The 14686-nt window shown below is 41.9% G+C and overlaps 1 protein-coding gene across 3 annotated transcripts in view; it reads right to left on the bottom strand.

Annotated features, from left to right (window-relative positions):
- The window catches only part of TSPAN4 (tetraspanin 4), a 517256-nt gene that overhangs the window by 444574 nt on the left and 57996 nt on the right, over positions 1–14686 (bottom strand). The window contains exon 2 of one of the 3 annotated variants that reach the window (XM_035121932.3): positions 14466–14519. The exons of the other annotated variants lie outside the window; for them this stretch is intronic. The gene's annotated coding sequence lies outside the window, so the exon portion shown is untranslated. The remainder of the gene's footprint in view (positions 1–14465; positions 14520–14686) is intronic. 3 annotated transcript variants of the gene reach the window in all.

Below are 14686 nucleotides of genomic sequence, written 5' to 3'. Positions count from 1 at the left end.
TCGCTGGAAACCCCCGGATTTTAATCCGTTTCCCGCTGTTCTCCCAAATGGAGAAAAATCCGGGGGATTTCCTACCTGCCAGGGAGCCTCCATTTTGGGTGCCGCTCTGCCCATGTGTGGGCACCGGAAATCGGGCCAGAGCGGCACTGGAAGTTGCTTCTACACATGCCCGGCGGCCATCTTGGTCTGATGAATGTAGCCCCACTACCCTCGTCTTTCACCACTCTCTTGGGATATGGCTTATTCTCCAACCCTGTTTGCTTCAGGCAGCTCTGTTGGCCTTTTCCACCATAGACACTGTGGAAAAACCTGTGGGCCTATGCATTTGCAAATGTGTTCAGGGACAAAGGACTGCCCTGTAAAAGCTCTGTGTGTATTTGACTGTTCATTGGTCCAAAACTAAATTTACTACTCAGGGCCAGCAACATCTGGAGGGAACCAGGTTGGTGAAGGCAGATCTATTGAAAGATGAGAGCAACAAGGTCACTATTTTTATTTAATTCATTTTTATCCCATCTATTTCCTCCCACCCCCCTCATTGGAACGTAAGGCAGCAGACAGATTTTTCAAATGGTCTCCCATGCTGGAACTGTTCAGAACCAGAGCTGCTTAGCATTGGCATGATGGCTGTCCCATGTGTCTTCGGGCCACATTCCACCCACCACCAAGAATACTGATGGCACCATATCGTTGGTTAAGGGAAGTAGTGATATATATATGCAAGCAAATATAGCTCATGTGCAGTTATTTTGACATTAGTTTTTACTACATTAAAATTAATTTTATCGTGCACCTCCACATATTAAAGGAATTGATAGTTTATAAATATTCTTATAAATAAAGTATATTGCAAGGGATTGCACTAGATGGCCCTTGGGCTACCTTCCAACTACAATTCTATGATTCTAACTGATGTAACAAGTGTTTACATCACCATGTACCACTGATGAAACTTGTTCGAGGTTATGGAGCATTAAATCAGAGGATAAAATATACAGCAATTCTGGTGTATTGGTTCATATATCAGACAAGCAATGTATTATTATATATTGAAAACCACAGCGAGTAGAGAAACCCTGCATATCCCTGACACCATGTTTGCTCGGTGAACAGGAGATCTAGATCAGTTTTATCCCATCATCTCCATGAAATAAATATATGAAAGAAGTTGGACAAAGGCAAGGCATTCAAGGGTGGAAGAAAGAAGAATGACAGCTCTGCTGTGAAACATTAAGCTGATAATCGCAACGTACTGTCAAGCAATATTTCGGAAACGGACACACTACACAGACAACATTACTGAAGTTGCACTCTCAGGATACAAGAGAGAAGTAGCCAGTCATGCAATTCTTTTGGAGGGAGGAAGCATTCCATTATACATAATTACCAAAACATGACAAAAGGCTGGCAATCGGAAATATCGCTTTGAACATTTCAGTGACAGTAATGATATGAAAAGCTGCATGAGCACCGAAGATAATGGAGAAGCCAGTATGCATACTGGATTTCCCACATGCATGAGGAGTCACTGAGATGAACCAAACAGCAGGTTACATTAAACACATGGCTTGGCGATGGCTGCTTGTTTTTAGAACTGAAAATGGGAGCCACAGCAGGGCTCAACAGCGATTGTGCCTGGTATCCAGGGCTAGTTCTATGCAGAGTAGACCCACTGATGGGCATGGCTAACTTGGTTTCATTAATTTGAATGGGTCTACTCTGAGTTTTACACAGTGACATTGGCACTGTGATCCCAAAGACTTCCCTCATCCCCACCCAAGGATGGTACTTGGCATAGCAGGGAAGTTTCCATTGGAGCCAAAGGCAGTTTCTCTCCCACCGAGAATAACTGCTTGCAGGGAAGGGAGATGTTTTCATCAGCACTACTGCATGTGGAGAAGGGCTGATCCCTCTGATCAAAGGTGGTGGTCCCAGTCTTGATCCTCACCACCACCACCCTGGGACCTGCTATTTAGATTTTTAAAAACAATAATGAATCACCCCAGACTCTCTGTGTGTGCGTGGAGAGGTCTGCATTAGAAGATAGGATTCACAGAGGAAATTTATGTTCAGGGCTTTAGCCAAACCTATAATGTAATATGATGCCTTATACAGAGTCAGACCATTGGTCCATCCGACTCAGCATTGCCTACACTAACTGGCAGCAACTAGCGTATTACCCTCCCTGGATATGGTGGGATTGAACCCATAACCTACTACATGCAAAGCGGACCCTCCACCCCTGAGCTCTGCCACTGAGGTGTGGCCCTTCCCTAATCTGCCAGCAAGCAAACTCGCTTTGGCATGTGAAATATGTTGGGTGAATCAGAGCTTCTTCAGATGACCAATTCCCTGTGCCAGTTCTGTGCCAGTTTTGTGCAAGCTAATGAAGATGGGTGCATCTTCATTAGCTTGCACAAAACTGGCACAGAAGTTAGATTGCATTCGGTCTTTACTGAGCATCCATTCTGATTTGTTTGCTGGGAGGTTATACACCTTCCCTCTCATCTTTTGTTCGTTCTAAGCTTTGTCAATGTATTTCTCCATCACTTCCTTAACTACAAAAAGTTGTTTTAAAAAAACGAGTTTGTTGCACCAGAGCCACAGAACATTTTGATCTACTGTAATTGCACAAAAAGTTCCCAGTATGCACTGATGAAAGCTGGGTCCTGAGAGAAGTTCATAGAATAAAAAAGTTACCTGCCATCTGTGCCGCCCCCCCCCCCGCCGTATCCAATCCCATATTGTTCAGGGTGGACTCCTGCCCCTTCTGAGAGGATTTTTTGGGAGTGTTGATAATTGCAAGGTAAACGGCTGCTTCCATGGACTTACAATCCAAGACACATTGTTTTCTCAATTATGTTTCAAAGACATGAGCAGGAATTGCTAACAAGAGTACTAGACCTTAAGATTATGAACCAATTCTAGTAATGAAGCTGTGCTTCAAAAATATTAGTAAAAATAATAAATCGTTTTCCACAGATCAACAGCTACAGGAAATTCAGTTTTAACAAAAATAAGCAATTGATTTTTTTAAAAAAAATCTCATTTAAATAGAAAACAATAATTCTGCACCATAAACCAACTGTCTTTTCATTTGTTTTGTTTTTTTCATTTATATCCCACGTTTATTCTAAGGAGTCCAGGGTGGCATATATATAGCATATATATATATATATTTCTCTCCTATCTCATTACAACAACCCAGTGAGGTAGGTTAGGCTTAAAGGCAGGGGACTGGCCCAAAGTTATCCAATGAAATCAACAGCTGAGTGGGAATTTAAACCCTGGTCTCCCCAGGTCCTAGTTTAGCTCACTCTAACCACACCACACTGGCATAAGTAAAAGTTACTTCAAATAAAATAACCATCTAAACAAATGGAGGGAAGGCTGCACCAAGGAACAGGAGATTCTGTAGTGTCTTATGCTTTATTTCTCCAGTTCCTGTCATTTTATACAAGTTGATTATTGCAATAAACTCTGACGCTGCAGAGATCTAAACACAGAGGTCCCAACAGCAAGAAAGCACAGGTGAACGTTGTAAATTTGTAGGAGATGGGGGTGGGTGTTAGTGGAATAAAGTAACTCTCGCTTGCAGCCATGTTATTTAATCCTATTCCAGTCTGTAACTGCTTGAAAACATAGTATCAGCTTGCAAAGGAATTTTCTTGATGGGGCGTATTAAGTGAATGTGTGAGCGTGGTGTAGCAAGATTCTACATTATGTAAGCTTTTGACTGCTTGTTTCTCTCTAAAAGGATCCAGTTTGCAAAAGAATGATTTGCAGTTTCGTATGTTATACTCCCTCCCCCCTAAAAATCAGCCCACTCCTATGCTCTGAGGGCCAATTTAAAAACAAAACACTTCCTGCAATTACTCCCACACTGCTCCAAAAACGTGTAGAGCTCCTGCTCTGTACAGTTCAGACTGTGCGCATGGCTGCATACTATGTCATCTGATCCAATCAATGCAGCCATGCTTAAGAACCATGCAGCCTACTCTAACCACATGGGGTGGAAGATTCAAACGTTATCAAAGCACTGTGGGGGGCAGCCCAGAGACACAGTGGCAACCATGTCGCTGGCAGAGGACGATTTAGGGGAGTGGGACCAGCCGAGAGGGCTCCATACAGGGCACTGCAACAGTGATGAACAACTGAAGGCGAGAGGCAGGAGGACACTGAATTCTGGTGTTGCATGGCATGCAGCTGAAATTTTAAAGCCCAAAGTCTGCCACTGCATATCATATCTCTATGATGCGACATGTAAGTGCCATGTAAGGGTACTGGCACAGTACAAAGGGCGCCCACAATACATCAAAGTCTCTTTCATGCTACCAGAAGGCACACACCATCAGCCTTAGAGAGTTGAATGCCACTGTGCCGCTATAGCTGGTTTTAAATAGCATTCGAAACAGTGTGTCCATGACACCTTTCTGTGTTGCTGCAAGCTTGGGCAAGGGCAGTAAGAAGTGGGATACAGTGGTACCTCGGTTTATGAACACAATTGGTTCCGGAAGTCTGTTCATAAACTGAAGCGTTCATAAACTGAAGCGAACTTTCCCATTGAAAGTAATGTAAAGTGGATTAATCTGTTCCAGACGGTCCGCGGAGTACTTAAACTGAAGTGATCATAAACTAAAGTGAACTTTCCCATTGAAAGTAATGGAAAGTGGATTAATTCGTTCCAGACGGGTCCACGGAGTACTCAACCTGAAGCGTACTTAACCCGAAGCATGGGTGTAATTGGTTCCGGAAGTCTGTTCATAAACTGAAGCGAACTTTCCCATTGAAAGTAATGGAAAGTGAATTAATCCATTCCAGATGGGTCTGCGGCGTTCGTAAAGCGAAAATTCGTAAACCGAGGTGTTCATAAACCAAGGTTCCACTGTACTATTCTGGGATTGTTGCCTCCCATAAGGAGGAAAGAGAGTCTATATCTGCATCATCAGCAATCATGGTCATTCCACCCCACCCTCCAATTTGCATGTCACAGGAACACAGGAAGCTGCCTTCTGCTGCACAGGAAGTCACACCATTTGTCTCTGTAGCCCAGTATTGCTGTCACTGACTTGCAGTGGCTCTTCAGGGTTTCAGACAGAGGCATTTTCCCAGCTTTACCTGGAGATGCCAAGGGCTGAACCTGGGATGTTTTGCATGTAAAGCACGGGCTCTGCCACTGAGCTACTGCCCTTAGTAATGGCTTAGAACTCCAGCTCAGTCTGTATACACACAAAGTTCATTCTCCTGATGTGAACAAAGGATTAACATTCTACAGGCAACATCCCGTCTGGAAGAGTGGAATATTCAAGTGGTAGCTTGCTGAAAGCACACCATACTCTCATCTAGCCAGACAACACTCCTAAATACAGCAGAGAGGGATAGGTAGAGGCGTGGGAACAAAGTCAATAGGATGGCGACAAAAAAAGAAAGAAAGAATCCAAAAAGATATTACTGTTATCATTGCTACATGAGCTCAAGGTGGGTGATATAAAAGTAAACACACAGTTCAATATAAAGCCATACCTGCACTATTAAAAGACCGTAACACCCATCAAATGGTTCATAAAAAATCAATTCAATGTCAACGAGCCGGGTAAGCGAAAACGATTTGCAGCATTTCCTAAGATGCCAGTATACTTGGGCTCTAGTAGAGAACCTTCAGCAGAGAACTGCACGGTATTGAAGCCACTACAGAGAAACATTTGCCAGATATTTTTCCCCACATCAAGATGGAAACTGAAGGAAAACAGGGTCTCTCCAGCATGCTGTGGGGACAAGGAAGGTTTGGAGTGAGGTCTGAGGTCTGCCTCAATCCTGTTTATGATCAAGGAATTGCCTGAATTGCTGTGATCATATTAGATTGGCTCCAGATAAGTGAACACCACTATGGATGTTTTAAAGACATTATGTAAAGACTGCTTTACATTATGTAAAGGTGCTGCAGGAGGCTACCAGCATCAGTCACCAAAGAGTAGTCACAGAAGCTGCCTGTGGATCTTGTTCCACTGTTTTTCAAGGTCGCTGCTCTGCCCCAGTGCCCACAAGCATCCCCATGAAGTTGTCCAGCAACTTCAGTTAAATGACTGTTGCCTCCTAGCAACCCCAAGACCAAACCGCCTAAAAAAGCCTTCTGGCTAGGTTGGAAGTTTGGACTGGGAAGAGCTTCAATCCATTGCCAATATTACAGCAAGAGCCAGCTTAGCACTTCCTCGGTCCCTATTTCTTGTTGTCATGACAACCAGAGGTTCCTTCCAAGGAGTAATAGACAAAGACAGAGTGATAAGCAGACTCAGCAATGAATTGCACTAGCTAAAAATCTATTGTTTCCAGGCCACTTTATATTAACTACTGTGGTGAACAGAGAGCTTTCAAAGACAAAAGGCAATGCAACAGACTTGACCACACTATAAGCTGGTCAACCTATTATGAGCTTGACAAATGAGAAGGGAATACAAGCTGCCCCATTCAGGTTGCAGTGGGACCCTTAGTACTTCATGCTACGCCTTCACAGCCTGAAGACACAGTCCTTCTGCTTTCATCAGCTCAGCAGATAAGCCCCCAAGAGCATCCCCATCTTCTCCACATCTTAAGACAGCACAGCCAGCTCCTCCAAGGAGGCAGAACAACAGCCTACTTTTCGCTTCAGATGGCCTCAGCTCACTACTGAGACTATGTCTGCCCATAGCTAGCCAGCAGAGCCCACTGGGAGCTGTCCATAGTTCTGACTCTGCCTTTGGTTTACCTTTACCTTTTAACTCAACCTGGCCAGAAAAAAACTGTTGGACAGCTTCCAGTTTCCCTGTGAGCCCTAAGCCCAGCAGTATAGCTAGAAACAGTGTAAAACCTAGCCATTCAGGGTAGGTGACCATGCTAGGGAACAGAGATACATTCATATACCCTGGACTCAGCTATTTAAAGCTTTAGCAGTCAAACACAACAGATGGGTTGTATGCTACAATATCTTTTTAAATACAGCGCAAGCAGAATTGTCTGTCATATAAGAACATACCATAGGTTTATAGAAAGGCATTAGGACCCTTGCCAGTTTGATATATGTTGGGGGTCAGGGAGTGAAGTGCCCTCCCTCTCTCACAGTCCCAATTTTCCCCACAACTCAATACTTATTTCATTTCATCTCTTTTATGGGATGGAGACAGGATATTAGAAATGCTTGTCACTTATCTGACTTATTTCTTATGCAGGCTTTAAAAAAAAAGTTTCATGAGTGTTATTAATCAAACTGAAGGAGGCCTGAAAACAAAACACACATTAGTAACAGATTCCCCTGAGGACAACACAGTCAATAGTTGACTACAGCTGTGGCACAATACACTATCCTCAAGAGAAGTGAAGTAAGCTTTCTAACAATTGGTAGGCATAACAAGTGGAAAGGCCCAGACGTCTATTGACCAAAACCTTCATCAAATGTCAGCAGAAGGATCCAGCTTTTTCTCAGGCAGTTGGAAAAATACATCACAGAGAAGCAATTTCTTTGCTAAAAACCCAAGTTCTTCACACTGCTAGGAGTAGCCATATTGTCCCTTGCAGCGAAAATGACTTTTGACACCTTAAAGGAGCAACATATTCTGACATAAGCTTTCATGGACCAGAGTCCCATTCATCAAATGCATGAACTGTCATTCTGAGTTGTAGGCAAAATGTGTCGCTTTTTAATGTTTAGAAAATTAATTAAAAGTCCTTTCTAACAACTCCCAAACTACAGATTTAGTCTTGCCATAACATCCCAATGACCATCAATATAGATTTTCCCAGGACAATAAATATAACCTCATCCTCCATACAAATGCATCTTCTACTCAGAGTCAAAGCCTCTGAAAACCACGGATAAACTTTTTTTATTTCAACCATTAACAAGTTGATATCCAAACTATATTGCCTACCTTCTTATCACACCCATAAACCACAACAGCTCTGAACTCACAAATTCATTTACATCTAGACCTCTGCACAATCAATGTATAACAATATAAAAACCACAACTATGGTTACAACCCAGACTAATTCTATTGTTTGGTATTTGTTAGGATGGATGTGTATGCAATTTTAATGAGTGGACTACTAAAATCCATTAGTTTGTCCAGCTAAGTTGTTTATAAAGGAGGTTTGAAGTGAATTGGCTTGTCATCCTCCTGTGAAGTTTCATATATCAATTCCTAAGTATAAATTTGGTTTTTATGCAGAAGATACCTTTAATTCAACAAATGTGGACTTAATACTGTTAACATTTATTATTATTATTATTATTATTATTATTATTATTATCATTATTATTTAGCCCATTGATGTTATATTTAGAGCATTTGTATCCCACTATTCAACCAAAAAGGCTCCCAGAGTGGCTTCTATACAATGAACTAGAACAAGAAAGTCTTTGCCCACAGACCTATAATACACGAGGCAATACACGAAAGGGTAAAGGGACAGGGAGGAAAGAGGAAAAAACCAAACCCATTCTTAAGAATTAAATACCAGCACTTCTAATGGCCACTTTGAACAGAAAGCAGCATGCATAACAGCCTTGCTAAAAGATGAGAAGGTACAAAGGAGAGTATTCGGGAGGAGAGACACCTTCAGATTACCAAAACCAAGATCAACAACTACACCTAGAATTGAGCTCAGAAACAAATTGTTAGCTAGTTCAGTTGCTTTGGGATAGGTGTTACATGAGCCAGGCACTACAATCAGTCCCAAATAGGATTCTGCCTGCTGCATTCTGAGCGAACAGTAGTTTCCAAACAGTCTTGGAAGGTTGCCCTACATTTCATACAATGTAATGTAGGAATCCAAATAAACATTAAGCATGGTGTGTGTAACATTGGGGAGATCTCATGTTTCCGAAGAAAGGGTGCAACTGGCATATAAAATGGACCTGGAGAAAGGCACCCATTGTCCATCCAGAAATTCAAGCAGCAACCACAGATCAGTGGGCAACATAGGCTGCAAACTACATTTTTTAAGCTTTGAAGAATCTAGTTTGCAGCCTGGAATGCCTATTGATCCATGGTTGAATATCAGGTTTCATCAGTGGCAAAGTGTGCCTTTTTCAGCTTAAAATTTAAAGGGGGGTGGTGGTCTCATCTTGTCAAGATCAGGCTGAACATCAATTCCCAGAAGAAAATTTATTGTAGTCCCAGCATTTTTAAGGTACAATACAGTGCTCTGAACAGAGGATTGAGTTCAATAGAGCAAGAATCCCCATTTTTTTCCACCTAAGGAAATCTGCCAACAGACTGTTGTTGTTTTATACTATAGCATCCTCAATGGGCGTGTTACTTCACAAAGTACAAGCAGATAATGTTTTGCCACAAGAAACTAGCAATCTCAAATTTAATACAAGGAAGGAGAGAGAACTTGTGGCAGATCAAGAATATACATTCACTTTTATTACACGTACATAAGACTAGGTTACAGTAGAATATGGGGACTTAGGTGGATGTGCCAAAACTGCCATGAAAATGATGGGGCTTGAGAAGGGTATAAAAAAACAGGTTTCATCATCACAGAGGTGTCCTAGAAATGTGATCTCTGCTTGGCATCTATTGTCCAATACCCCACCACTCTCATCAACATTAATCTGGATTGTTTCAAAGACTCATGTCTGGAGATAATATTATATATAAAAATAATAATTAAGACAATTTCCTCATCAGCACATGACTTTTAGTGAAATGTATAATTTCCCACACAATCATAGTTTTAAAGAAAAACACAGTTTAGCGTTTCAGGGGGTTTTCTCATGCCCACTTCAAAAAACACTGAACTCCAATCCCACATTCTCAAAATGCAAATTGAGGAGCAACTATTACATAGGACATCTGTGACCAGATCTCTGTTTCATTAAAACACAGCACACAGAGACTTTAGATTAAAGTTCTTTACAGCATTCTGTGCAGCACACCCACCATTCTGCTCTGGGCAAGCTGTCCGGAGAGCACAGCCAGGCCCTTCCCCTTGACTTCCTGTCCCAACATTTCATTTCATTTCTAGGTCTTGTGCCCTTCCACTAAGTTCTGTTACTCACAATGCAGTCTCCCAACTTAAAAAATAAAATAAAATCCTGAAATACAGCTGAGGGGAGATGATGCTAATTTGTTCAGCACAACAGCAGAGTGTGTGTACTTAAACCCTTTTCCTTGATCAATCTTTCCAGTCACACAATTGCATGCACACACACACACACACACACACACACACACACTTCAGCTGCTACTTTCCAAGTGTGTTTGAGCATGCATGTGCACATGGACCAGGGGAGGGAAGGTTCATATATATATAATTTTCCTCAGCTGGGAAAACAGCAGGTTGTGTTTCCACACACTATTTTTTTTATTTATAGAAGTTATATACTGCTTACAACAAAAAAGAATTTCTAAACAGTTTAAATAGCTTGCATTAAAATAGGATGAAATCAGTATCAAATCTATATAAACAAAGCATTCAAATAAGATTTTAAAAAAAGCTAACTAGAAACAGTAAAACTATATTACAATACAAATAAAACTGAGCAGTGCTCAAAAGTGGATGGGGGAGAGGAAGACTTTAATTTAACAGAAATTCAGTTGTGCATTGTTTGGCCCAAAGTAGTTAAGTGTGCCAAGAAGAATGACTCTGCTTATTCTAGTTAACTGGAGAGCGAATTGGTCTCCAACACTCTAGAACATTAGCATGATCGGCTTGGAGGCTGATTAATCAGCTGGGATTTAAATTGCAGTTCTGAATATCAAATCATTCTCCAGGAAGATGTGGGGAAATTGCTACTGCAATTAGGCTTGCCATCTGGCCATCTCCATCCATTTGGATGGGACATGGCAATTCACATGTTTTGGAGCGTCAAAACCAACATAAAGGGGAAACGGGGGTGAATTGACGCTCTCTGAAAACCATGTATATTCTTATGCAGGTTTGAAGGTTTTCTTTCCATTAGTTAGGTCCTAGAGTATCAAAGCAATCCAAACAATCTATGGCTTAACAGGAACAAGAAGTGGGCTCTTGGGAGTCGACTCCTATGCATTCCTGCATTCTATAACAGGCTGCCACTGGCAGAGAAATGCACACAAAGATCTTGGGATGTGGATAAGTTTTTTTCTACATCATATGAGCAAACTATAATTTCATCAGAAAACCTAGCGCCAGCACCAGTTTCACCCTTGTAGTGCAGAAAAAGCACATAGAGCCCAAAGAGGAAGCAGAAAGAACATCTTCCTTTAGTTCTATGTACTTTTCCTGGGAGAAAAAGATAATCACCCTCACCACCTCATTATGGAAGGGGACAGGGAGTGGGCGGGGGGATCTTCGAGGCTTTGTGGGTGTTAGGACAAGTTATTGAGGGCACCACATTGATGACCCCTGCTGTAATTTGTCTATGCTCACATCAGGTCAGAAAGCATGCAGCAGCTCTTGGCTCAGAAGGATTCATGACAGAAAGCAAGGATCTTTCTCTAGAAAACTGCCCAAGGCCAGCCTGAATGTCTGGTAAGTCCCATTTCTTTTGCATTTCTGCTGGGTAAGTCAGAAGCTACGCTGATGCCAGACCATGCATCTTTCCATCTCCCAGTGCAACGCATTAAGTTAAAATAACTTTTGTCCTAAACAAACAAACCAGCTTTCTCAGAGACTTTATTTGGAAACAGTTTACACCTGAAATTGCCTTGTTTGATTAGAGATCATGAAGATTTTCACCTACCACCTTCTATTTGAACAATAAGACAGACATCCCTATAAACAACATCCTTGCCTGTTCATTCTCCTAGCGACTAAGATTAGATGCCAATTTAGATAAGAACATCAGAAGACTGACACTGTAATTTTGGCCTGCTGAGATATTTTACTATGTTCTAAGGGATTACCTACTTTGCACTTCTCAATTCGGTTTTTAAAAGATAACTTAACTCCTTTGCCCTTTTTAAGTTCCTTGGCCTATGTGCCATCTTGTACTTGTCGGTTTCACAATGGAATAAGTTATCAGTCTCAGAAGGTCAGGCCCCAACAAGCTCATTCACAAAGGTGACCTCCACCAACAGAAAAAAAGTCAAAAAATGTAGCTGCGGAAAGAACCGTTGCTTCCTTCAGCCTACATATTTCAGAAGGAAAGCTTGTGTGATGCTAAATTCCAGTACTGTGCATATACAAAAGTCGATATATCCATTTGCGCGTCAATGACCCGTCACCCGCATGGAGTAAATAAGACACAAGGACACATGATTTTAGGTTAATGGGTAAATTAAGGCCACAACACGCCCCCTGCAGACACGGGAAATGGGCCCCGCCCACAACCCCTCCCCTCTGGAAGGGAGGAGAGGCTTTGCGTGTTGATGACCCATTACCAGTCATTTCTTGCACGAGTACCCTTCATAGAGAAGAACTGGTTATTTAATACCAACAGTCCAATTATTGTCTCCCATTTCCAGGAATGACTTTTTTCCTTTTTTTTTAATATCAGTATGCTGTCTTCCTTACTTAACCTTTAGCAAATATTTTGAGGATGACTTTAAAACCAATGTATAGTTTGCACAGAGAACTGCCATTCTTGAGGTTTCATGGCTCTCCCCTACATTTGTAAGGGGTGGGTGGGTTGCATCTTGATTCTTGCCCATCGTCTTCTGTTACACACTGAACTTGGGGAAGCTCATTTTCTGCTATTAAGTTTATCAATCTGTTATAGGGCATTGTTAAACTACTTTCTAATATATATATTTCCAAAGGAACCAAAGCTCTTCCTTACTTTTAAATCATGTGATCAGACACAGGATGTGGCTATAGAATATCATAGAATCACAGAATTGTGGAGTTGGACGGGACCACAAGAGTCATCTCGTCCAACCCCCTGCAATCAGTGCTCTTTTCTTTTTTTTTATAGAAAAAAAAGGTGCTGGTACTCACCATAGTGTCACTCTTTTAACATCTGGAGTAGAGGAGGAGAAAGGTGCCAGTTCTACATACCCTTGAGAACCCCCAGAAAAAGCACTACCTGCAATTCAGGAATCTTTTGCCCAACATTGGGCTCAAACCCACAACCCTAAGATTAAGAGTCTCATGCTCTACCAACTGAGCTACATCAAGAAAAATCAAACCAAAAAAGGCCAGCGCAGCAATTCATTTCTATCCCTGCCCTCTATAAAAACTGTCAATCCAGAGGGTAAATGTTGCTGATTATTTGAGAGCTGCAGCTATTTTAGCAGCCTTCTATTTTTTATTATTATTTCTGGACTTATGTTCAGGCCACTGCACATTTGCAGAATACAGCAGTCTTAAATTTCCATCTCTCTTCCCCCAAAAAGCTTTACAGGTGGGCAGCAAAGCACACAGGCATTGATCAAAACACCACAGAAAGGGATCCTATCACAATCACGCATTGAAGGATGCATGACCAAAGTTTTTGAATTTTGCCTCCAGGTACTATAAAAGCTCTGGATTGTATCCTATTGTGTCAGTGGGCTCGTGGGAAGCTCTTTGATCCAGCAAAGGTTTCCATGAGCAGAAAGGGGAGGGAGAAGCCTTTTTTTTTTTTTTGCTGAGTCTCTCTTCTCTCTGCAGCCCCAAAATCTGCTTTACAGAACAGCAGGCTGCAATGATATGGAAAGTGGCACGGGGGGGGGGGGGGGCTGTGGGAGAAAAGAGATATTGGCAAATATCACTTCCCTTCCCCCTTCCATTCACAGAAATACCTGCTGAAGCAAAGAGCCTTGCACAAGCAGAGGGACACAAATGGATGCAACCTGGTATCTGGTTGCATGTGCCAACGTTTTAATAATTAAAAGTGCCCAATTAACATCTGGACTGCCGGTATACAATTTGACTTAAATGACCAGTTTGGCTCACAAACTCCATTTGAGCAAAGTCATGTACAGTCTCGGCAGGAATCCAGCTTCCACATAGAAATCAGAACAGCTGATGTCAACTCAGGTTCTGGCAGTCATGACATTGGGGACAAGAGCAAGCCTTTCCCAGAAAAACACACACACTGGGAACCAAAATCAGAGCACAGCAGATAACAATGCTTGGGCCAGGGGGTCAGAGCTGCTCCAAGCATATAGTCATTCCTTCAGGCAGCCAGTTTTGGGGAAATGGTGGAGTTGCCCTCCTTCCTTGACCATGTCAGTGGCCTTGGGGGTCAGATGAAAGAGCAACCACTTCCCCAGACCAGGTGCAGGAATGGAGAAGCTGATTATGTCCACATCTGAAGGACAGGACTGCTGCTACCACACAGTTCTTCCCACAAGCATCTGGTGGGTTTCAATCAGGAACAGTTAGGGATGTGTTACAAGCGTACAAAATAAAAAAAATGTGTCCCTATTTTTATCTATTAAATGTTAGATGAGATTTTATTATTGATTGACAGGCAACACATGAAATATCATAGCAAACACTGTATGGCATGATTAATCACAATCTGACTTTATTTTCCAATCTCATGCCAAGACAATAAAATAGAAACCGTTACTCACCTTCGCCAGACCTTTTAGCAATGTCCTCCCACGTCACACTCCAGATAAGCATTTCTGAAATGGCACATGGAATGCAATTTTGCAGGAAAGTGCAGAAAACTGACCACCATCCTAAAGCAAGGTTGTTGACTTATGTTGCCTTTTTTTAAAAAAATGTCTGGCCTTGCTTCCATGCTTTTAGCAGCAGCCTTTGACACAGAGAAATTAAGCTGTTACATTTC

This window comes from Zootoca vivipara, chromosome 1 (assembly GCF_965207765.1).
Source record: "Zootoca vivipara chromosome 1, rZooViv2.hap1.1, whole genome shotgun sequence".
NCBI lineage: Eukaryota > Metazoa > Chordata > Lepidosauria > Squamata > Lacertidae > Zootoca > Zootoca vivipara.
The sequence above is the reverse complement of the archived record's forward strand: the minus strand, read 5'-3'. Positions and strand labels throughout refer to the sequence as shown.